Below are 27,710 nucleotides of genomic sequence, written 5' to 3'. Positions count from 1 at the left end.
TGCTTTGGACATTTCTAGAGATAATTATTTATCATGGGTACAAGATGTAAAGTTGCATTTGGGTTCAAAGAAATGAAGCGACACAATAAATGCAGAAAATAAATATACGGATGAAAGAAAACTTTACCTCTATAATTTTTCTCCGACGTCACATGCATGAAGATTTAAAATCTGAGTACTTAGAAGTCGAGGATCCCTTTATTTTATGGGAAAATTTAAAGGATAGGTTCGATCACCAGAAACTAGTTATCTACCTGCAGCTGAAAATGATTGGGCTAATTTAAGACTTCAGGATTTTAAGAGTGTCCGAGTATATAGCTATGCTTTGTTCAAAATAAGTTCTATGATTATTATGTGTGGTGAGAAAGTTACGAGAAAAGAAAAATCGATAAAACACTATCTACTTTTTACCCCAACAATATCAACTTAGCAGAGATGTACATGGTGCGCAAATTTACTAAGTTTGGGGATCTTCTATCAACTCTCCTCGTTGCTGAACAGAATCATGAATTGGTGATTAAAAATCATCAATCCCGTCCAACATGATCTGCCCCATTACCTAATTAAATAACATATCATTCCAACAGAATATACATGGAAAAGGGTATAGAGGTGGACGCGGTCAAGGTCGGTACCGTGGACGAGGTCGAAGCCACGGGCATTTTTGCCCATATAACAACTCTGGTCACCGTAAGTGGCAATCTGAATCACAGAGTAAAAGAAAGGCACCACGAGGAGGAAAAACTGAAAATTTTTGCTATATGTGCAGCATGGATAGGCACTATCCATGGTGGAAACAAATTTCGCCAATAATAACATAGATGATTTCCCGAGAATCACAACTGGAGGAATAAGCATTAATGGTCTGAATGAACCTAACGAAACTCCCATGTGGGAGGCTGAAGATTAGTTTCACATAATTACTATAGTAGTGTGTATTGTGTGCTTTATTTTGTTTGAACTATGTAGCGTTTTATGTTCTTATCAAATAAATTATGTTTCTTAATTATATACAGAATGGATTCTGGAGATATATGCATTGATGATTGTGGTACAACTCATACGATTCTATAGAGCCGAAAATATTTAACCCATATAACCAAAACTGAAGCTCAGGTTGGAACGATTTCCGACATATCTAATATAATCGAAGGTTTTGGAAAAGCTAGTTTTGTCCTCCCTAGTGGTACCCACATACACATTCTAAATGCATTATATTATAGTAAGTCTACTAGAAATATTCTTAGTTGTAAAGATATCCGACTCAATGATTTTCACATCGAAACTACTTCTGAGGCTAATAGAGAATATCTTATTATTACTTCGGCTAATCCTAGAAATAAAAAAATCATAGAAAAGTTTCACTCACTTTACTCAGGATTATATATGATGAAACTTAGAACTATTGAGTCACACAATGTCATTGCATCCAAACTCATAGATACAAAATCTTTTACACTTTAGCATGAAAGATTCGGTCATCATGGCGTCTCTATGATGCGTCGTATTATAGAGAATTCTATTAGTCATCCTCTTAAAAATTTTAAAGTTCTTTTTAACCATGTTCAGCATGTTCTTTAGGGAAATTGATTACTCGACCATCTCCTACTAAAGTTTAGCTTGAAAGCCAAACTTTTCTAGAAATGATCCAAGGTGACATATGTTGAGGCGCCCCAAAACCCGGGGTCAGGAGTCTCGAAAGCCACGCCATCTAAACTCACACAACTCACACAACTCACACTACAATATGTAAATACTCACACTTCACGACCCCACACTTATCACACACACACACTTACAGGTTATTGTCTTGGAAACGAACCATCATAACTAGAGTAATTGTTAACCATCAAGTGATATTTATTACAACCCAAAAGAAATTAATCTTACCGTGGAGTGACCTTTAGGTAAGGCTAGTCCGCCGTCCAAATATACGTTTCTTGTTTCTTACCTTACATGTCATACTTATAAATAAGCCGAACTATAAATAACTGAAAACTAATCTAGCTTATTCTGACTACCTGTGGTACAATACCAACCAATCTACGGAACAGCTGGCCATTTCCTACCCGTTTCCTGGCTGTGGTTCTCATGGAAGGCATCTTGATTCACTGTTGTGTTGTGTCAATTTAAGAAAACAAGTGTGAGCTATAATGTCCAGCATAATAATGTACAGTATGGAAATGACTGTATGATAACATCATATATGATAATTATGTTTTATTCGAAAATAGTTTTCCTTGGTGATACACACCTTCTCATGAAAACAATTCTTTAAAGGATTTTAATATCCTGTGAATACCTTAATAGTAATCCCAGCACCTAGGCTTGGGTTACGGTATTGCATCACAATTCCAATTGGAAGAATTAGAACATTCGTTGGAGCCACCGCATACGATGATCAGTCGTACTACGATAAAAGTAGCATTTTCTACTAGTAGAAGGACGATTTCCTTTTTATTATCGGTTATCACCCTGGCCGCATTCGGGCCTTTTTTGTGTACATCCCTCTCAGGTACAAACTTCGTAGATCCATAGGTACATATTATACCGTCTCCTACGGAACCAGTAGTCTATCCAATACACGAAGTACTTGGATCCTACCCCTCCCTTGTCCTTTAGGAAATCCTATCGTATCTCGAGAACTCGAACCACATCTAAGTTCCTCCAAGCGTTTTGCTTGTTGATAGCTTTACTGTATATATATATATATATGTACTTCCGAAAGTTTCGGAGGAAGTACTAAGGATGTGAGTTGACCGTTGTCAACAGATAATCAATAAGGGGGAAAAGTTTCTCCTTGACACTATATTCAAAATATTAATAAGTCGGGATAATATTCACCGACGATCTGAAATTATTCGAATGATATTCCGAAATCAGAAAGTATGTTTTAAATCAGGATCTATGATTTTTAAATCAATAATAAACCCTTTAATAAATAATTAAATGATAATCGATAATAATCAAACCTCGAATGAGTTTACTCTCTCAAAGATTTATTTAAAATAATATTCCTCAACTAGTTTGTGTCTACATAATTAATAATCTATAATGATAAATCGGGTTTGAAATAAATCAACGATGGAGTATACTACTCCCATAATAAAGGAATACATATATAATATTTATTATCCGAACAATAAAATATAGTTGAGGGAATATGATCGTTGGGAAATCGTTTTAATAAAAGTTCGAGGTGTTTTAATATTTCGTAAGTGGACGATGAGTCCCTTTTAAATCGTACTACTATGGACTTATAACCGTCCTATAATATCTCCGGAATGATTCTCGGGTTTTATTTTAAATCTCGACTGACTCTCGGTCTTATATAATATGTCACGCTTAAAGCGGAATAAACATTTCACGATATATACTATATCGTACAACATCGTTATATTATGTGAAAATTCAACAACTACGTATCATGGAAAACATGGTATTTATGCGATGATAGTAAAACAATCCTTTCACAACATAACAGTAAAAATGGAGTTGGGTTCGTAAACTTGCCTGGGTATCTCGAGGTGGAGGATGCTCTAGGTTCCGCTCGGAAATCTATAACCATAAACATATTTCATTTCGTTAGATTCCGTTCTAATTTACGGCAACTCGCACTCATGCGCTACTTATTAGGCACCCTTTCAACTTATACTACCCTTAACATTCCTTTAAGTCATATTCATATTATGGTCACTTCATTTTTTTAAGTATCGTAGGTTCATTCTCATTATCGTCGTCGGCTCCGCTTATGGATTCTTACGGTTTCTGCTCGCGCAGTCTCGGCTCCGATATTTTTCTAAAATTGACAAATCATTATTTTCACTTGAAATTTTTATGGAAGTTAGGAAACTCAATATTTTACTCTCTGTAAAAATTTTATGATTTATGAAAATTTTTAAGTCTATCCTTTAAATTTTCAAAGTTCGTAATTCATAGCAGTTTTTGTCGCGTAAATCACTTTTACTAAAACGACCATAACTTTTGATCCGTAAATCAGAATCAAGCGATTCAAGCGCCTAAATGATCCTTATAAAATTTTCTATCCTAAAAAAAGGTTATTTTTCAAGAATCTACAGTTTAAAACTTCGGGAATTTCTGCAGAAACTTAAAGTTACGATTTGTTGGTTTTAACGAAGTTACGTTTACGATCGGGGTTTCGTTTACGCCGTAACTATTAACACAACCACCAAAAATCATCATATCATCATCAACACACAAACTCCTCTCAATAACATCATGTTCTTGAGGCAACAACAACCAACCTTAAATCTACTTAACTTAATCATCAAGATTTCATCAAAACACCCATTACACTAGGTTTACTACCACATACTAAATGGATCTTAAAAATGAACCTTACATAAAGTTGGGCCAAAGATTTTTACCTTTCTTGAAAGCTTGATATGTGTTCTTGAGGATGTTGGAGGCTTGGAAGTGCTTGGTATGATTTTTAGAACCTAAAACCACCATTGAAATCAAGAAACCAAAGAGAGGTTACTATTCACACTATTCACTAGTGAGTTTCTTGAATTTATTCCATCCATCAAACCTTGATAAAAAGAGATGAAAGAATTTTCTTACCTTAGTTTAGTTGCTAGGAGGCTTGAGAATTAATTGGGTGATTTTACAAGAGCTAGAACTTGGAGATTTGAATTTGATTTCTTCCCCATTCTGCATTAGGGCCGAATGGAGCTTCCAAGGGGGGTATTTATACTCCTCTTGGTTGCTTCTCTTGGATACTTTGATAGGTTGCTTCTAGGAAGGTGAGGTGATATCTTGCACTTAATTTTATTCTTCCTAGTATAGCATTCTAGGTTTATTCGTTGTAGGAAATCTTGGGGACAAATCTTTGTAGCTTGCTAGCTTACAAGCTAAACTACAAGGTTAGCTTGCTTAGCACACTATTTTGCTAGCTAGCTTGTTCATCCTATGGTTAGCTCAATATTTGATGAAGTAACCATGGTTACTTCCTTACCATGGTTTAGTTAGTGCGTTACGTTTATTTAATCATTTACGCGTTCACTCGGTTACTTAAACATTCTTCGTAATACTTACTCGTAAATGGTTCGCGATGTAATTCCTTTCATATTTATTCCTTATATTTTTATTTATCCTACTTGAATATAAATCCGTAGGATTTTAATCTCGTAATTATATTGTGATTCCCGTAATCCTTGATAAGTCGTAAATACGGTCATTTTTCAAAGTTCATTTTCTTCCAAAACTAATAGCGTTTACATACACTCATTTGGTACGTATAGTCGTAATATCAATTCCGAAACTCATTTTCTCATGCACTACATAGTGTGGGCTCAAAAGTTTTTCCCGTATGTCAGGGTTACTATTCATTAAACGTTTTACAAGGTCTCAAAAATTCTAGTTATTACAGTCTTCCCCTCTAACAAGGATTCCGTCCCGGAATCAATTAAAAAATAAGTGGGGATATCTGTTCCTCATCACGTCTTCAAGTTCCCAAGTTGATTCCTCAACATTTTGATTTCTCCATAAGATCCTAACTAGCTTCACAGTTTTGTTCCTCAGCACTTGTTCTTTCTGGTCCATTATCCTTACTGGCTGCTCGATATAGGTCAGGTCTGGTTGTAATTCTACATGCTCGTACTCTATTATATGTCGTGCATCTGCATGGTACTTCCTTAACATGGACATGTGGAACACGTTGTGTACTTGTTGCAAATTAGGAGGCAAGGCGAGCTCGTAAGCTAGAGGTCCTATTCTCCTCAAAATTTCAAAGGGCTACGAATCTGGGACTCAGCTTCCCTTTCTTTCCAAATCTCATCACTCCTTTCCACGGAGATACCTTCAATAGCATAGAATCTCCTACTTCATATTCCCTATCTTTCATGGTCTGGTCGGCGTACTTCTTTTGTCTGTCCTGGGCTGCTACCAGTCTTTTCCTAATGAGTCCTACCATTTCTCTGGTCTACTGGACTAACTCTGGTCCTAATATCTCGTGTTCTCCAACTTCATCCCAACACAGGGGAGAGCGACATCTTCTTCCGTAAAGAGCTTCATACGGGGGCATTCTTATGCTACCGTGATGGCTATTGTTGTAAGCAAATTCGATCAGGGGTAAGTGGTCATCCCAATTTCCTTTGAAATCAATGGCATATACTCATAGCATATCTTCTAGGGTCTGAATAGTCCTTTCGCTTTGTCCATCAGTCTGGGGGTGGTAAGCGGTACTCATGTTTAACCTGGTGCCTACGCATTCCTGGAAGCTTCTCCAAAATCGAGAATTAAACCTTGGGTCTCTATCTGACACTATGGCTACAGGAACGCCGTGTCTTACTACAATTTCCTTCAAGTAAATATCTACCAACTTGTCTACGGTGTATCTTTCGTTGATTGGTAGGAAGTGTGTGGACTTGGTCAATCTATCTATGATAACCCATATGGCATCGTGATTGGTCTTTGTTCTTGGTAAGCCTGTCATAAAATTAATGGCTATATGATCCCATTTCCATTCTGAAATTTCTAGGGGTCGTAATAGTCCACTAGGTCGCTGATGTTCAGCCTTCACTCTCTGGCATGTCAAGCACTTGCTGACCCACTCTGCTACTTCTCTCTTCATGTTAGGCCACCAATAATATTCCTTAAGGTCGCGGTACATTTTCGTACTTCCTGGGTGGATTGAATATCTAGAGCTGTGCTCTTCGTGCAGCAGCTCATCCTTTAACTCTTGCACATTTGGAATCCAAATTCGGGACACATACCTCATGATCCCTTTCTCGTCCTTCTCGCATCTTACTTCTTCACCGGTCAAGGTTCCTCTTTCTTCATTCATCTTCTTTTCCTGACATATTCGTATCTTTTCAATCAGCTCTGGCACTAGCTTAATCTCAAATAACCCTTCCGTTCCCCTACTGGTCATTCTCACGTTAATTTCCATCTTCTCAAATTCCTTAATCAACTCCTCCGATGTCATTATCATCTTGAGTCTTTTCTTCCTACTAAGGGCGTCAGCCACCGCATTGGCTTTACCCGGGTGATATAAAATTTCACAGTCGTAGTCTTTTATCAACTCTAACCATCTCCTCTGTCTCATGTTCAGTTCCTTTTGAGTGAAAATATATTTGAGGCTCTTATGGTCAGTGTAGATCTCGCATTTCTCACCGTATAGGTAGTGTCTCCAAATTTTCAGGGCAAACACTATGGCTGCTAATTCTAGATCATGCGTAGGGTATCTACTCTCATATTCCTTCAATTTCCAAGAGGCATACGCTATAACTTTTCCGTGCTGCATTAGTACACATCCTTATCCTTTAAGCGACGCGTCGCTGTATATCACAAACTCTCCCTTTCCATCGGGAAGAGCGAGCACTGGTGCTGATACCAGCCTCCTTTTCAGTTCTTGAAAACTATCCTCACATTTCTCTGTCCATACAAACTTTTCTGTCTTCCGGGTAAGTCTAGTCAGTGGACCGGCTATCTTAGCAAAATCTTGCACGAATCTTCGGTAATATCCTGCTAAACCCACAAAACTCCTAACCTCCGTTGGGGTAGTTGGTCTTTCCCAATTGGATACCGCCTCTATCTTGGCAGGGTCAACTAAAACTCCTTTGCTACTCACCACATGTCCTAAAAACTGAACTTCTCTCAACCAAAACTCGCATTTTGAGAACTTGGCATACAATTTCTCATTCCTCAAAATTTCTAAGACTATCCTCAAATGTTCTGCGTGTTCTTGCTCTGTCTTTGAGTAGATCAGAATATCATCGATAAAAACTATCACACATATATCCAGGTACTTTTTGAACACTCTGTTCATCAAATCCATAAAGGACGCGGGTGCATTGGTTAACCCAAACGACATAACTAAGAACTCATAATGTCCATACCTAGTGCGAAAAGCAGTCTTCGGTATATCTTCCAGTTTGATTTTCAACTGGTGATATCATGTTCTTAAATCTATTTTGGAAAAATGTACAGCTCCTTTGAGTTGATCGAATAGGTCATCAATTCTGGGAAGAGGGTACCTATTCTTAATAGTCAGCTTATTCAGCTCTCGATAGTCTATGCATAATCTCATGTTGCCATCCTTTTTCTTTACGAACAGTACTGGCGCTCCCCATGGCGACACACTAGGCCTTATCATTCCATTATCTAATAACTCTTGCAGTTGAGAAGCTAGTTCTTTCATCTCAACTGGGGCTAGCCTATATGGGGCCTTGGATACTGGTGTCGTTCCTGGTGCTAACTCTATAGCGAACTCTATTTCTCGGTCAGATGGTAATCCTGGTAAGTTTTCTGGAAATACATCCTCGAATTCGTTTACTACGGGTATGTTCTGTATATTAGGGACTTCCTTCTTGGTATCTATCACATAAGCCAAATAGCCTTTTCTTAACAATCTTTTTGCTTGAAGCATGGTTAGAAATTTTGGGTTCTGTCGTTGGCCTTTAAACACTACTTCTTTTTCATTTTGTACTCTTATCTTTACTTTCTTCCGTTCACAATCTATTTGCGCTCCGTTACGGGATAACCAATCCATTCCTAAGATTACATCAAATTCTCTTAACGCGAATGGGATTAGGTCGACCTCGAAGATCTTCCCTTCTAATTTCAACTTGCACTTAGGGTGTACTTGATTTACCGAAATTATTTCTTTGTTTGCTATTTCCACTTGTAAGATCTCACGTAAGTGTATGGCATTAAGTTTTAACTTTTTAGCAAAATCTTGAGATATAAAAGACTTGGTTGCTCCAGAATCAAATAGGACATTTGCATGTTCAGAATTTAACAAAAGGGTACCTGCTATCACGTCAGTGTTTCGGACAGCATCCTGAACAATCATGTTGAAGGTCCTAGCAGCTAGGGGTCGGTTGGATGCAGCTTTTCTCATCCCTGAGGCTGGGGGCTTCAATGTTGGGCAATCTTTCCTCATGTTTCCTTCCTTTCCACATTGGAAACACGTTACATTAGACCGGGTGCAGCTATTGGCAAGGTGTCTGATTTGGTCACACCGTTAACATCTCAGAGGGGCTCTTGTCTGGATACACACTCCAAGGTGTCTCTTCTTATAGGTTTGACACTCTGGTATTGGGGCATGTGGTTGGCTATGAAATATTGCCCTAGATTGTCCGCCGCCCTGGCCAACGCTCTCACTCGGGGCCTTTCTGAATCCACGGCTCGTGCAGGTTGGGACACCGCTCCCCTGACGAACCTGCTCGGAAGGCTCCTGTTCCCGGTTCCTATTCATTGGCTTCCTATCTTCCTTTTCCTATTTTCCTTCTCCTTCACACTCTGCTCACTGCCAGCTTCAACAATCGAGGCTTTCTGTACTAAGGTGGCATAGTCTGCCAGCTCTAACACTGCTACTCGGTTCTGTATCCACTGTTTCAGACCAAGCTGAAACCTTCGCGCTTTCTTTTCTTCGGTATTCACAAACTCAGGCACAAATCTCAACAACTCAGTGAATTTGGCCTCATATTCTGCCACAGTCATCTTATCATGTTTCAACTCCAGAAACCTAATCTCCATCTGGGTTTCCATAAACCTAGGGAAATACTTGTCTAAGAACAGTCGGGTAAATCTATCCCATGGAATCACAACATCAGTTTCTAGGTTTCGTTTGGACTCCCACCAGTAGTTAGCTTCTCCTTTTAGCATGTAAGAAGTGAAAATGGTCTTATGTCGTTCCTCAACACCTAGTATCTCGAAAGATTTTTCTATTTCTTTGAGCCAGGCCCGTGCTTCAACGGGGTCGGAAGATCCTAGAAACTCTGGGGGTTTGAGAGATTTGAAGGCTATAAAGGCAGTAGCTGCAGTCTGTTGGGCAGCATGTGGCTGTGGTGGAATAGGCTGCTGGTTCAGATTTGCTCTTAGCAGTTTCATAAATTCGTTCATGGGATTCTCTCCCTGATGGGTATCCTCAACCTCTTCTTCTACATATTCTTCCTTGTCATATTCATTATAGTCTAAGTCTTCTTCACTTTCCTCATTCACTATATTTTCAGGTTCACCTTGTTGTTGGTTAACAGATTCTGCGGGTTGTGCCCTGGTTCCTCTTCTACGGGGTGGCATTGTTCTGATAATGAAAATTGGTCAACATAATTGTAATTATAACAGTTGGATTATTTTATTCATATGTAAGCATGTCATTTATTATCTAGCAGGTTTTATAAATTGCAATAATATAGACATCATTTCTTAATAACTGCTTAGATATATATTAATAAGATCTCCCATATATATCTTGGGGATGAAATAACTAGCCGAGTTCATACATGCCTGATTACAATCTATCACTACTAGACCTGAATACTGAAATAAAAATACATAAGTCGTGTACCCTGAAGGGCTAGGAACGCTATCTAGTTCTAGCTATCCTATCAAAATTGGTGACAAGTCACCCAGCCTTCTTCAAGGTCCATATCTAGACACTAGTCACTCAGTCACTATCACTGCGAGTGAGGTCACGCACCCTCCTCATCGCTCCTACAATCATCAGCTCTGCATCAACTACCGAGATGTATCCTCCTACTAATGTCATCCTCATCTGAACCCTGGTACATAGCTCGATCCCATCGATCTCTATGCGGGCTATGGCTGGGGAAGCAGCTCTGAAATCTCCTGGGTATCCTAGTCGGGTGGCTCTCTCAGCTGTCAGTGCCTGACGTAACTCCGCAATGCGAGCATATGCCGCAGTGATCTCAGCATTAAGCTGACCCACTATCCAGTCGTGTACGGCTACATGCATGGTCGCCGGTGGTGGTAGAGGTGAATCTGGGTCACTAGAGGATATGTTATGAACCTCATGGAACTGTGCGCGTATCGCCTCCTCATCATCATCATCAGTATAGGACATAGGGCTCTGGATCCCTGAGGGTGGTGTAGGAGAGCGAATAGCCTGGTGAGGGTACATCTCTACATCTCTCCAGACTACGCCATTAGCTATGGGGACATGAAGCTCAGTCTCCTCCTCTAGGACATCCTCAGTAGGGTCATTATCTGAATCATCAATGGCTGGGCTCTCTGGCTCGGGAATAGGGTCATGCTCAGGAATCATGACATCATCAACATGATCACCCTCCCTCCTAGGCTCCACTGGTACTTGACACAATAGGCAAGGTGTTACTAACTTAGAGTTGGAATTCCCTTGAGGGTAAAACGGTCAAGACTACCCGTGTAGCCCGACGACGAACTCGACTTGAGCTCTAATTGATTATTTTATTATTCTTATGTCTACGTATTTTATGTCCTATCGTTTCCAAGATTTGATAACCTAAGGCTCTGATACCATTTCTGTGGCGCCCCAAAACCCGGGGTCAGGAGTCTCGGAAGCCACGCCATCTAAACTCACACAACCTACACTACAATATGTAAATACTCACACTTCACGACCCCACACTTATCACACACACACTTACAGGTTATTGTCTTGGAAACGAACCATCATAACTAGAGTAATTGTTAACCATCACGTGATATTTATTACAACCCAAAAGTAATTAATCTTACCGAGGAGTAACCTTTAGGTAAGGCTAGTCCGCCGGCCAAATATACGTTTCTTGCTTCTTACCTTACATAAGTCATACTTATAAATAAGCCGAACTATAAACAACTGAAAACTAATCCAGCTTATTCTGACTACCTGTGGTACAACACCAAACAATCTACGGAACAGCTGGCCATTTCCTACCCGTTTCCTGGCTGTGGTTCTCATAACAGGCATCTTGATTCACTATTATGTTGTGTCAATTTAAGAAAACAAGTGTGAGCTATAATGCCCAGCATAATAATGTACAGTATGGAAATGACTGTATGATAATATCATATATGATAATTATGTTTTATTCGAAAATAGTTTTCCTTGGTGATACACACTTTCTCATGAAAACAATTATTTAAAGGATTTTAATATCCTGCGAATACCTTAATAGTAATCCCAACACCTAGGCTTGGGTTACGGTATTGCATCACAATTCCAATTGGAAGAATTAGGACATTTGTTGGAGCCACCGCATACGATGATCAATCGTACTACGATAAAAGTAACCTTTTCTACTAGTAGAAGGATGATTTCCTTTTTATTATCGGTTATCACCCTGGCCGCATTTGGGCCTTTTCTGTGTCCATCCCTCTCAGGTACACACTTCGTAGATCCATAGGTACATATTATACCGTCTCCTACGGAACCAGTAGTCTATCCAATACACGAAGTACTTGGATCCTACCCCTTCCTTGTCCTTTAGAAAATCCTATCGTATCTCGAGAACTCGAACCACATCGAAGTTCCTCCAAGCATTTTTCTTGTTGATAGCTTTACTGTATATATATATATATATGTACTTCTGAAAGTTTCGGAGGAAGTACTAAGGATGTGAGTTGACCGCTGTCAACAGATAATCAATAAGGGGGAAACGTTTCTCCTTGAAACTATATTCAAAATATTAATAAGTCGGGATAATATTCACTGACGATCTGAAATTATTCGAATAATATTCCGAAATCAGAAAGTATGTTTTAAATCAGGATCTATGATTTTTAAATCAATAATAAACCCTTTAATAAATAATTAAATGATAATCGATAATAATCAGAAGATTTATTTAAAATAATATTCCTCAACTATTTTGTGTCTACATAATTAATAATCTATAATGATTAATCGGGTTTGAAATAAATCAACGTTAGAGTATATGTAACACCCCCAGATCCGGGGTCGGGGATCCGAGTCGTCACGGTCTTTCATTCCACAATACCACTTCACTTACTTAATAAAAATAACCTTATGCTGTGACCCCACACTAACACACACCACAACCCGTTATAGTCTCAGAGATGAACATCAAAAAAATATAACCACAAGTAATTATATTCCACAATTATCTGTCAATACACCTTAAAAGGTTTTCTGAATAGATTTACATTTTATTTGCCATTATTACAATTCATATTATACATAAGTCTGGTACATCAAAAGTTGAAAGCCTAGCCTATTGGTAGTTCCTACCTCAGCTACAGCAGCATCAACGCTTCCAGAAGACTGCCGAACGTTTTCTAACCTCTTGCGAATCGGGAGCTTGGTCCGGTTCATCTTGTCTATCTGATGTTGTGTGATGAAAGAAGAAAGCAAGGGTGAGCAGCAAGCCCACCAAAATAATATGCATAATTATTTACAGTATATGAGTCTACTCATAATACTCATGAAAGTCTTGGTCAAAAGAAATGAACCAAGTTGATAACTTAATGCGATGAAGTCGCAAAATATTCAGTATATATATATACATATATACTTTTCAAAATATTGGAAGTCCTCTTCCATGCATAATATACACAAAGTCCCAGTGTATAACTGTATATAAAAAAATATCGTTGCAAGGTGATCTCATATATCTAACCTTGTCTCAACGTTTTTCTGAAAATCTTTGTCATTCATAAGACAATTATTAATTAGATATAAGTTTAAAAGATGAAGTTACCAAATACTTCACTACACTTATATCATTCCCAAATAATACTTGAACTACCACCGTTCAAGTTATAATCAATTTCAAAAGTTCATCCCACTGATGAGACCACAAGATAAGACTTGAATAGATTCAATCTTTGAAATATTATTGAATGAAAAAGTTATGAGATACTTTATTTAGTCCCGATATATATATATCCACATATATATATCCCTTTAAACATTTCCTGGAACCTCTGTTATGCAAAGTATGAACAGAGTTTGAAACATCCAATGAATTTTGGAAAGGAAAAGAATTTTGGCATAAACCCGATATCTTGCTGATCAGGCAAAGATACCAATAAGTAACCTTTTCTACTGTAGATGGATGAATTCCTCACCGGTCATCACCCTGGCCGCATTAGGACCTCGCGCTCGACCGTACCCCGGCCCCTCACGCGTTGATGGACTGCCACCCAGCCACTTACACAATAATAGACCGTACCCCGGCCTGTCGCTTATGCCGACTCAATCAAATGGACTTACTTCCCGAACATTGGGCAAGTAATCAAATCATTTACCAAATCTGCAACCTCGTTGCGAATATAAAATACACCACAGAGCCGGATTCCCCAGGTTTTGAGCGAGTATTTAAATCCCCTTTAAAAAGGAAGATCTTAAATATAAAAATGAGTTTTGGGATCCGCTCTGACTTTTAAAAATCATTTTGAAGACTCGAAAACACTTTAAAGAGTGTTTGGAGTAAGGCTGATTTAATGAAGTAAAATCAGTCCCCAGAATATTAGAAAATGTCTGAATATTATTATTTAAATAATATTCCCATAAAAAAAAATAATCTTTATAAAATAATTGAAGTAGAAGTATTAAAACTTATACTTGAAATGAATAGCAAATAATCAAAGATATACTTATACGAAAGTAATATCTTTATTTAAATAATCAAAAATAAGTTTGATTATCGACACCTTATTCTTTAATAAAATAAAGAATATATCTCAGCAAATAATCGGAGTCATAGATCCTCAAATGAATATTCAAATAATATTCAATAAATGAAATAAGCTGAGTCATAATACCTCGAATGAATATTATAAATAATATTCATTAAATAAAATAAAGGAGTCATACATCCTCAAATGAATATTCAAATAATATTCAATAAATAATATAAAAGAGTCATAAGCCCTCGAATAATATTCGAAATAATATTCAAATAAATAAATAAAGTTAAAGTTATCGAATAAACCTTATTCGATTAATAGTTTGGAAAACTATAACCATATATATATATATATATCCATATCCATATATACAAGATTACTCGGGATCCTCGACTCCCGGTTTTTAGAAAATATTTTCACCTTTGGGTCCCTATACTAAGGGTATATGCAAGTTACCGCTATTCTCTAGCATAGGTATTATCAACTGAACCAACAGATATAAATTTCAAGAATATGAAACAGGCATGCATATATATACCATATCAGCATGCTCCAATATATCGCAAAAATTGCTAATTAACCAACATGCATCTATCACAAGATAATGCATATACATATATTCATCACAACAACAGTTATAACGGGTAGAAAACTTGCCTGAGCGACTGGGGGTTACGAATGGCTCGGGACGAGTCTGGTAACCTATAAACAACAAGTAAGTTGGAATTAAACCAAAGTCACTTGTGAATCTATACTTTAACTAACTTAGACTCTAACGCTTGTTTTGCGCTCACTGATTCGCTTAAGTCACTCGGGTACCCTCGGCTCCACCATTTTTAATAATTTAACCTTTACGAGTTTTAAAGCGATTCCTTCGCGAGTGACTTACCAACTGCCTAAAACACTTACCATAAATGTTTCATGCATTAATTAACCCTTTTTGGTCTTTAACCTACATTTCAAAGTAAGGCGAGGGAAAAAGTTTCGTTCGCGAAACGCCGTTACTTGAAACGGTCGTTTCTCCTAAACCGTAAATCGGAATCGAACGAACTACATATCAAAACGAAGCTCGTAACATGAGCTATCTAAACATGGCAGTGGTCACAATCTAGCAGGGGGTTCTCGGGTCCTAATGCTATGCACAAAAACAGTCCAAAGAAAATCGGACATTACGACGGCTATGTTTACGCGATTACCAATATTTATACCACTCCAATTCTTTACCAATTCACTATAAACCACCCAACCATCATCAATACATCAAACACAACTTATATCAAGGCAAAGTCAGTCCATAATCTCAAGGTTTTCCAACTTATTCAACCACAAACATGATCTACTAATCCATAACTTAAGATTCATTAACCATTAACCAAGATTCATATCCAAAATCACCACAAATCCAACCCAACTATCTAACATACATGGATCTTGCTATACATACATGGATATTTCTATATAGACATTAATCCATCCATAAACTCATCAAAACTCAAAGTTCAAACTATAAGTTAAAGGTGAAAGTTGTTTATACCTCCTTGAAGCTTCCTAACACCACCCAAGAGCTTTGAATGCCTAAAAGAACCTTGATCCTTGCTTGTATAACCTTAATCTTTCATAAAAATCCAAGAAAACTAAAGTTATTTCTTGAAGGTTACTATTCACCATCTTCTTCCTTGATTTATAGAAAAAGATTGGCTTGGAATTAGAAGCTTAAACTTATAGGAAGTATGTAACTTAACTAGGAGAAGCTAGGATAATTACCTTGCTAAATAATAAGTGGTGGAGCTTGGATCTTCAAATTTTAAGAAATGGGCCGAGAGCTAGCTTGGGAAGAATGATATTTTTGTGTTTTGTTTGATGAAAATGAAATGATTTGCTTGGTTGGTTGATTTTTGTGTTGTTTTTGGTTAATGACTTAATTAACCTTTTATTTGTGTGGTTATAAACCAACCACACCTCCTCCTTCCCTATGTCATGCTTGTGTCACCTTGCACATGTCATTATGCTCCCACTTGTCCACACCTTGTGGTTTGATGATGTCACAATCCCTGGCTTCTTGTACAAGCTTGTCTCTTGGTCACTTATTTGTTTTACGGTTCGCTTATCTTTCGTTCTCGTTTATCGTTTGAGGGATCATACCCGGGATCTTATTACTTAGGTTCCCTTAACCTTTCTCAATATATTATATTCCTTTTATGATCCTCTCTTATAATCCTTTAATTTAAATCCTTTTTATCCTGTTACCTTATACTCAATTCTCTCCGTATATTGTGGATTTCCGGGAAAAATCAAAGTGTTCGGAATTGGATTCTGACGATCTTTACATACACTTATATACCACATAGAGTACTAATAATATCCCATAAGATCAATAACAGAACCCCTACATAGCGTGGCATGAAAAGTTTTCTCATTCAGCAAAAACACTATTCATAAGGGTTTCAAAAATTCCCAAAAATTGGGGTTATTACAGTCCCCCCTCCTTAAAAGGATTCCGTCCCGGAATCAGATAGAAAATGAATAGGGATACCTTCCTAGCATTGCACCTTCTAACTCTTAAGTAAATTTTCCCACATTGTGGTCCTACCACCAAACTCTGCCTAGTTTAATAATCCTTCTCCTAAGCACTTGTTCTTTTTCACTCTATAACCCTTCCTGGTTGCTCCATATAGGTTACGTCGGGTTGCATATCTATGCGCTCATATGCCTCTATTTATCTGGCATCTAAATTACACTTCCTTAACATTGATACGTGAAACACGTTACGACCTGCTACATGTTCGGGGTTAGGGCTAGCTCATATGCTAACTTCCCAAACGTCTTAACATATCCAAGGGTCCAATAAATTGTAGACTTAGCTTTCCTTTCTTTCCGAACCTCATCAATCCTTTCCAAGGGATACCTATAACATTACTAGGTCCCCTATTTCATACTCTTTATCCTTTCGTGTCAAATCAACATACTTATCATGTCCATCTTGGGCTACTACCAGCCGTCCTCTGATTAGATCTATCATATCCTTGGTCCTTTGGACTACTGCGGGTCCGAGCATCTTGCGCTCTACAACTTCATCCTAACATAAGGGAGATCGACATTGTCTTCCTTCAAGGATCTCATAAGGCGACATCTCGATAATGACATATGATCTATTGTCGTAAGATAACTCAATCCGAATTAAGTGATCATTCCAAATTCTTTCAAGTCTATTACACAGACTCTCATCATAGCTTCCAATCATTAGAGCTCTTGCTTCTCAATACCCATTCTTTTCCAGTTCGTAATCGCTACTACCTTCCGTTTCTAATATTATACGGGTTATACTTTTGCTCGCTAGCGTTCTATAACCTTTTAATAACCACGTCAACCTCAGTATCACGAATGTGTTCCCATTCCGCATACTACCACCACTTTATTACTCCTTTTTCAGTTGTTTCTATTTTCCAAAATTTGATCAATCAAATAGAAGTAAGGGAATTTGTTGAGAGATCACTATGATCATGAACACTTGTTATATCGCATAGTTAGTACAGAAGGTGGCCAGCCTTTAGTACTTGACAAGCAATTAAACAATAGATGGTATCCTACTAGGCTTCTATCACACAGATAGATAGTCATTCGGCAATACCTCCCCTTCTGGAAGGGTTGTCCTTCTCAGATTACATGAAATGAAAAGAAGAGAAAAGAACGAATTGAAGAGAATTGTATATTCATAAAAATTTTATTGCCATAAAATATCTGGCTTGGAATCTACCTCTGAACTATAGAGGTTTGTCATAGAAGAACAAAACATATATGTATTTATATCCGCATCAAGTATTATAGCATCGCATTTCACGTGCCTAAATATTTTCGCTATCCCGTCCATCATTCTATGGACCCATGCTCTTCCTCGAGCTTATACACAATTACCTTTGAAACTCCCTCGACATCGAAAATCGAATCTGGGATCTCATTCTAGACATCATCGTTACTAGAATTCTATGCTTGCACCGCAACCTTCCTCGTATAATAATACGACTCCCTATTGATAAGAAAGAATAATAATTCACTAGGTAGACACTCTACTTAATTAGTCTATCAATGATAACTTATACACTACCACGACCCGATTAGGGGTACTCAATCTCGACACCTATTCCAATACAACTCTCACGGTTGTAATCAGCTCGATACTCGCAGAATCATTGCTGCCTTACTATGGTCCACCACTGACCTACTGTAGTCATTCATTTTCCATGAAGTCTTAATATCTAACCATACGGAGTCCATACATGTCGTATCAAATACTTCTAAGGAGTTAACATAATCACCAATCATAATTCATGAAGAACACTCCAAACTCTGGCGTACTTTCATGACATGAAGTAGATAAAATTGCAGAAGAGTTTCAATCAAAGTAACGATAGCAGGTTAATACCATTCTTAATCATATGCCTTCGATAGAAGACTTAACTCAAAGGTTCGTTTAGTCCTTTTGAAACATGGTCCAGGCTCATTCTCAAGATAGTACCTCCTAAGATAGATTGCCCGCTCCTGGCGATTACACGAATTAAACCTTTACCGAACTACTATTACGGTTGGGTATTGCACAGTCATCAGAAGGAATGTCAATCTTCCAAACCATAATACAACCTTCATAGCTTTAACCATCATCACTGTATTCCTTTGGCACAAGCGCCTATAATTATCCTTTTACCGTTAAAGTGTCGGCCACCTCTTTGGCCTTTCCTGATAGTAATAGTTCCTTATAATCAATGTCTTTTAACCACCTTCAACTAAATTTTCTACCTCATTTCAATCACAGCTTATGTGAAGATGTTTTCCTTAAAATCAGATGGGAAAAAAATATCACCATTTTTCCATAAGTTATTGCCTCAGTCTTTAGAGGCTAATCACTGTCAAGACTGACTCTCAATCATACTTAGAACATTTTTTTTTTCTTAAGTCCTAATTGCCCTGAAAAATTTCGACCATTACTGGTTCGATCCATACTTTCTCGTGGTTTAACACGTGCCCCACTTGGCATCATTATAATTACGTCATTTTTCCTTTATCCACATTTCTATTCTTGAGAATTTTGAATATTACCTTTTTCCTTATAAAACCTCTAAGGTTATCCTTCAATCGTTCCTCCTGTATTCCCTAGATACAGGGCATATCACAATACCATTTACTAATAGTAGAACCATTGTCTATATACTTCTGAAAAAATTTCTCCATTGATCCTTAAAGGTTGTTAATACCTTAATCCTTCCCAATTCATACTGTCAAACTCATACTATCCCTACTAAGGGTGAAATGCCAACCTTTATGCATTCCCCTTAGGATTCATTTTAAGTTACCGATGTTCTATCCTTAATTCCACCTTTAAAAGGTACCTGCATCCTTCCATGGATAAATCAAGTCATATATCCTTGATAGATTATCTTATTCAACATTCCCCATCTCGATAGTCTATACCTCACTTCATAATAGCATCCTTATTCAAATTGAGGTCAATCCATATGGCCTCCAAAAGATAACAATGGTCATCCGCTTGTCTTGCCTAATTTGGTAACGATAACAAGGATGTTCTGGAAGATATTGGTCGTGTTCAACGTGAACTTCTTCTTAATAATTCCTTATTTACTTTTGTTGTTTATCTCAACAGTCATCTCAATGTTGGGATATCTTTCATACCTGGCGTCTCCCTTTCTGGGTATCAAGCCACCGGTCTTACATTTCCTTCTTGAAGGTCACTTCCTTCATCCAATTTTTCCTAATTTCTTACTTCCTTATCCCCTTAGTCTATCCGCGTCTCATTATTTATCCTTCGAATTATCTCAAGGTTTCCTCGAATCCTCCCAACTTACAGGGGATAAACTATATGTATCTCTTATGCCCTCAACCATCAATTTTAACTTATGTTGAATCACCCTCATCCTGACGAATGCATACTTTTCTATTTCTATTGCTACGAGTCGTTAGGGTTTCCTCATACCCAACTCCCTTATCATACCTCAAACTCTATTGCCGTTATATTCCTTTCCACTTCAATTTCTTTTTATTTTCCTTTCTCTTATCATTATTTCATGAACCAACACAACATAAGCATTGATTTCAAACATCCCGTCATTCTGGATTCGTGTCCTCAGAACGAATCTTGATAACTTTTACAACTTAGATTCATAATTTATCATACTCGTCTGCCTTTGTTCTGGCTCTAAAGCTTTTACACTATCTCCTTATCTTTGGGAATTACTTTCCCGAAAACAATTGACTGAACTTAAATCAGTTTATTATAATCTCTTGCTCCGTGCCTTCCTTGGCCTTTTACCGGCGGGTGGTCTCTCTCTTAGGAGGGTAAGTGATAAAAACAGTCTTTTGTGATTCGTCAATCATTTAGAATCTCAAATGATTCCTATATCTCCTTTACCCAGGCTCTTGCCTCGACTGGGTCAGCTTGTTCCTTGGAACTCTGAGAGCTTAGCGATTTAAAGGTCCTGAAAGAATTTCTCACCGCACTGTCTCCTCAGGGTGGTGGTTGGGGATAATAGTCTAAGTTCTTTCTAGATAGGTCCATGAATTGCCGTATAGGAGTACCGTCTCGGTTCTCCTTTCCTTACTCGACTTTCTGTTTCCTTAGTATGAAATGTTTCATCCTACTCCCCATAATTGGGGTCATCTTTTAATTTAAAATCCTCATTTTCCTCTCCATTATGTCATGGGTTCCTTCTATCTTGATGGCGACCTCCCTGACTATCACGTTCAGGGTTTGCTCTAAATCTTATTCCTCAAACTATGGCTCTCATCTAAGTTCTCATCCTTACGCTCTTGAACTTTCGAAACCCAAATTCTATAGGAATACCTCATTATTCCCTTATCCTCTTTCTCGGTATTAATCTCATATTTATTTGTTGGCTCTCTGCCTTCATTCATCACCTTTCTCTGGCACAATATGCTCTTTTCCGATAATTCGGACTGTATTGCAATCTCAAACAGCTTTTCGGTACCGGCTCCGGTTACCTTCATATCTATTTCCATTTTTTTTTTTTTTCAAAATCTCTTATCAACTTTCCCAAAGACATTAACCTCTTGAGTCTCTCCTTCTTACTAAGGGCATCAGCCACCACATTGGCTTTCCCCGAATGATAAAGAATCTCCCAATCATAATTCTTGATTAGCTCTAACCGCCTCCTCGGGCATATGTTGAGCTCTCTCTATGGGAAAATGTACTAGAGTACTTATGGTTTGTGAATCTCATACTTCTCTCCATACAAGTAGTGCCTCAAACCTTTAGGGCAAAACTATTGCCACGAGCCTAAGCTCATGGGCGGGGATATCGAATTTCATATTACCTTAATTGTCTTGACATGTACGCGATTACCTTACCGTGCTGCATAAGCACGCACCCTAAGCCCTAGTGCGAAGCGTCACTATACTTCACAAAATCTCCTTTTCCATCCGGCAACGCCAGCATAGGGGCCATCACCAATCTTTGCTTCAGTTCTTGAAAGCTGTTCTCGCATTTCTCTGTCCATTCAAACTTCTCAGTCTTACGAGTAAGCCGCGTTAAAGGGGCTACTATCTTTACAACTTGAACGAACCTCCGGTAGTGACCGGCCAATCCTACCTCTGGTAGTCGACCAAACCATGGTCATCAATTCATCAGTGGTCCTTTATCCAATCCTGTCAGGATCCTCCATGGGATCCTCCTCAACAACTATCCCTTCTAGGACAACATCCTCAACCGCTAAATCCTCAATATCAACATCATCCGGTCCTGCATTAGGACACTCTATCGGATCCACAATCCGATCTCCAATTAGTAATAAAATATCATCGCGATGTTGCTCCTCAACATCAGGGTTCGGAGTCCCGCTACCATATACGATAACGAACTACGCTCCTATCACGATATTTATAAGGGTTCCCATAAGGGTTTTAACTGTCAGTGCTACGTTAGGTAGCCCGACTATGAACTTGGCAAGAGTTCTTATTATCTTAGTTAACTTATTATCTTAACGTCCCATCATCTCTGAGGTTTATAACGCTTAGCTCTGATACCATTTCTGTAACACCCCCAGATCCGGGGTCGGGGATCCGAGTCGTCACGGTCTTTCATTCCACAATACCACTTCACTTACTTAATAAAAATAACCTTATGCTGTGACCCCACACTAACACACACCACAACCCGTTATAGTCTCAGAGATGAACATCAAAAAAATATAACCACAAGTAATTATATTCCACAATTATCTGTCAATACACCTTAAAAGGTTTTCTGAATAGATTTACATTTTATTTGCCATTATTACAATTCATATTATACATAAGTCTGGTACATCAAAAGTTGAAAGCCTAGCCTATTGGTAGTTCCTACCTCAGCTACAGCAGCATCAACGCTTCCAGAAGACTGCCGAACGTTTTCTAACCTCTTGCGAATCGGGAGCTTGGTCCGGTTCATCTTGTCTATCTGATGTTGTGTGATGAAAGAAGAAAGCAAGGGTGAGCAGCAAGCCCACCAAAATAATATGCATAATTATTTACAGTATATGAGTCTACTCATAATACTCATGAAAGTCTTGGTCAAAAGAAATGAACCAAGTTGATAACTTAATGCGATGAAGTCGCAAAATATTCAGTATATATATACATATATACTTTTCAAAATATTGGAAGTCCTCTTCCATGCATAATATACACAAAGTCCCAGTGTATAACTGTATATAAAAAAATATCGTTGCAAGGTGATCTCATATATCTAACCTTGTCTCAACGTTTTTCTGAAAATCTTTGTCATTCATAAGACAATTATTAATTAGATATAAGTTTAAAAGATGAAGTTACCAAATACTTCACTACACTTATATCATTCCCAAATACTACTTGAACTACCACCGTTCAAGTTATAATCAATTTCAAAAGTTCATCCCACTGATGAGACCACAAGATAAGACTTGAATAGATTCAATCTTTGAAATATTATTGAATGAAAAAGTTATGAGATACTTTATTTAGTCCCGATATATATATATCCACATATATATATCCCTTTAAACATTTCCTGGAACCTCTGTTATGCAAAGTATGAACAGAGTTTGAAACATCCAATGAATTTTGGAAAGGAAAAGAATTTTGGCATAAACCCGATATCTTGCTGATCAGGCAAAGATACCAATAAGTAACCTTTTCTACTGTAGATGGATGAATTCCTCACCGGTCATCACCCTGGCCGCATTAGGACCTCGCGCTCGACCGTACCCCGGCCCCTCACGCGTTGATGGACTGCCACCCAGCCACTTACACAATAATAGACCGTACCCCGGCCTGTCGCTTATGCCGACTCAATCAAATGGACTTACTTCCCGAACATTGGGCAAGTAATCAAATCATTTACCAAATCTGCAACCTCGTTGCGAATATAAAATACACCACAGAGCCGGATTCCCCAGGTTTTGAGCGAGTATTTAAATCCCCTTTAAAAAGGAAGATCTTAAATATAAAAATGAGTTTTGGGATCCGCTCTGACTTTTAAAAATCATTTTGAAGACTCGAAAACACTTTAAAGAGTGTTTGGAGTAAGGCTGATTTAATGAAGTAAATCAGTCCCCAGAATATTAGAAAATGTCTGAATATTATTATTTAAATAATATTCCCATAAAAAAAATAATCTTTATAAAATAATTGAAGTAGAAGTATTAAAACTTATACTTGAAATGAATAGCAAATAATCAAAGATATACTTATACGAAAGTAATATCTTTATTTGAATAATCAAAAATAAGTTTGATTATCGACACCTTATTCTTTAATAAAATAAAGAATATATCTCAGCAAATAATCGGAGTCATAGATCCTCAAATGAATATTCAAATAATATTCAATAAATGAAATAAGCTGAGTCATAATACCTCGAATGAATATTATAAATAATATTCATTAAATAAAATAAAGGAGTCATACATCCTCAAATGAATATTCAAATAATATTCAATAAATAATATAAAAGAGTCATAAGCCCTCGAATAATATTCGAAATAATATTCAAATAAATAAATAAAGTTAAAGTTATCGAATAAACCTTATTCGATTAATAGTTTGGAAAACTATAACCATATATATATATATATATCCATATCCATATATACAAGATTACTCGGGATCCTCGACTCCCGGTTTTTAGAAAATATTTTCACCTTTGGGTCCCTATACTAAGGGTATATGCAAGTTACCGCTATTCTCTAGCATAGGTATTATCAACTGAACCAACAGATATAAATTTCAAGAATATGAAACAGGCATGCATATATATACCATATCAGCATGCTCCAATATATCGCAAAAATTGCTAATTAACCAACATGCATCTATCACAAGATAATGCATATACATATATTCATCACAACAACAGTTATAACGGGTAGAAAACTTGCCTGAGCGACTGGGGGTTACGAATGGCTCGGGACGAGTCTGGTAACCTATAAACAACAAGTAAGTTGGAATTAAACCAAAGTCACTTGTGAATCTATACTTTAACTAACTTAGACTCTAACGCTTGTTTTGCGCTCACTGATTCGCTTAAGTCACTCGGGTACCCTCGGCTCCACCATTTTTAATAATTTAACCTTTACGAGTTTTAAAGCGATTCCTTCGCGAGTGACTTACCAACTGCCTAAAACACTTACCATAAATGTTTCATGCATTAATTAACCCTTTTTGGTCTTTAACCTACATTTCAAAGTAAGGCGAGGGAAAAAGTTTCGTTCGCGAAACGCCGTTACTTGAAACGGTCGTTTCTCCTAAACCGTAAATCGGAATCGAACGAACTACATATCAAAACGAAGCTCGTAACATGAGCTATCTAAACATGGCAGTGGTCACAATCTAGCAGGGGGTTCTCGGGTCCTAATGCTATGCACAAAAACAGTCCAAAGAAAATCGGACATTACGACGGCTATGTTTACGCGATTACCAATATTTATACCACTCCAATTCTTTACCAATTCACTATAAACCACCCAACCATCATCAATACATCAAACACAACTTATATCAAGGCAAAGTCAGTCCATAATCTCAAGGTTTTCCAACTTATTCAACCACAAACATGATCTACTAATCCATAACTTAAGATTCATTAACCATTAACCAAGATTCATATCCAAAATCACCACAAATCCAACCCAACTATCTAACATACATGGATCTTGCTATACATACATGGATATTTCTATATAGACATTAATCCATCCATAAACTCATCAAAACTCAAAGTTCAAACTATAAGTTAAAGGTGAAAGTTGTTTATACCTCCTTGAAGCTTCCTAACACCACCCAAGAGCTTTGAATGCCTAAAAGAACCTTGATCCTTGCTTGTATAACCTTAATCTTTCATAAAAATCCAAGAAAACTAAAGTTATTTCTTGAAGGTTACTATTCACCATCTTCTTCCTTGATTTATAGAAAAAGATTGGCTTGGAATTAGAAGCTTAAACTTATAGGAAGTATGTAACTTAACTAGGAGAAGCTAGGATAATTACCTTGCTAAATAATAAGTGGTGGAGCTTGGATCTTCAAATTTTAAGAAATGGGCCGAGAGCTAGCTTGGGAAGAATGATATTTTTGTGTTTTGTTTGATGAAAATGAAATGATTTGCTTGGTTGGTTGATTTTTGTGTTGTTTTTGGTTAATGACTTAATTAACCTTTTATTTGTGTGGTTATAAACCAACCACACCTCCTCCTTCCCTATGTCATGCTTGTGTCACCTTGCACATGTCATTATGCTCCCACTTGTCCACACCTTGTGGTTTGATGATGTCACAATCCCTGGCTTCTTGTACAAGCTTGTCTCTTGGTCACTTATTTGTTTTACGGTTCGCTTATCTTTCGTTCTCGTTTATCGTTTGAGGGATCATACCCGGGATCTTATTACTTAGGTTCCCTTAATCTTTCTCAATATATTATATTCCTTTTATGATCCTCTCTTATAATCCTTTAATTTAAATCCTTTTTATCCTGTTACCTTATACTCAATTCTCTCCGTATATTGTGGATTTCCGGGAAAAATCAAAGTGTTCGGAATTGGATTCTGACGATCTTTACATACACTTATATACCACATAGAGTACTAATAATATCCCATAAGATCAATAACAGAACCCCTACATAGCGTGGCATGAAAAGTTTTCTCATTCAGCAAAAACACTATTCATAAGGGTTTCAAAAATTCCCAAAAATTGGGGTTATTACAGTATACTACTCCCATAATAAAGGAAAACGTATATAATATTTATTATCCGAATAATAAAATATAGTTGAGGGAATATGATCGTTGAGAAATCGTTTTAATAAAAATTCGAGGTGTTTTAATGTTTCGTAAGTGGACGATGAGTCCCTTTTAAACCGTACTACTATGGACTTATAACCGTCCTATAATATCTCCGGAATGATTCCCGGGTTTTATTTTAAATCCGGACCGACACTCGGTCTTATATAATATGTCACGCTTAAAGCGGAATAAACATTTCATGATATATACTATATCGTACAACATCGCTATATTATGCGAAAATTCAACAACTACGTATCATGGCAAACATGATATTTATGCGATGATAGAAAATAATCCTTTCACAACATAATAGTAAAAATGGAGTTGGGTTCGTAAACTTGCCTGGGTATCTCGAGGTGGAGGATGCTCTAGGTTCCGCTCGAAAATCTATAACCATAAACACATTTCATTTCGTTAGGTTCCGTTCTAATTTACGGCAACTCGCACTCATGCGCTACTTATTAGGCACCCTCTCAACTCATACTACCCTTAACAGTCCTTTAAGTCATATTCATATTATGGTCACTTCATTTTTCTAAGTATCGTAGGTTCATTCTCATTATCGTCGTGGGCTCCGCTTATGGATTCTTACGGTTTCCACTCGCGCTGTCTCGGCTCCGATATTTTTATAAAATTGATAAATCATTATTTTCACTTGAAATTTTTATGGAAGTTGGGAAACTCAATATGTTACTCTCTGTAAAAATTTCATGATTTATGAACACTTTTAAGTCTATCCTTTATATTTTCAAAGTTCATAATTCGTAGCAGTTTTTGTCGCGTAAATCACTTTTACTAAAATGACCATAACTTTTGATCCGTAAATCGGAATCAAGCGATTCAAGTGCCTAAACGATTCTTATAAAATTTTCTATCCTAAACAAAGGTTTTTTTTTAATAATCTACAGTTTACAACTTCGGAACTTTCTGCAGAAATTTAAAGTTACAATTTGTTGGTTTTAACGAAGTTACATTTACGATCGGGGTTTCTTTTACGCCCTAACTATTAAC

Source organism: Apium graveolens, chromosome 8 (genome assembly GCF_009905375.1).
Source record: "Apium graveolens cultivar Ventura chromosome 8, ASM990537v1, whole genome shotgun sequence".
NCBI lineage: Eukaryota > Viridiplantae > Streptophyta > Magnoliopsida > Apiales > Apiaceae > Apium > Apium graveolens.
Note: the sequence above shows the minus strand (reverse complement) of the source record.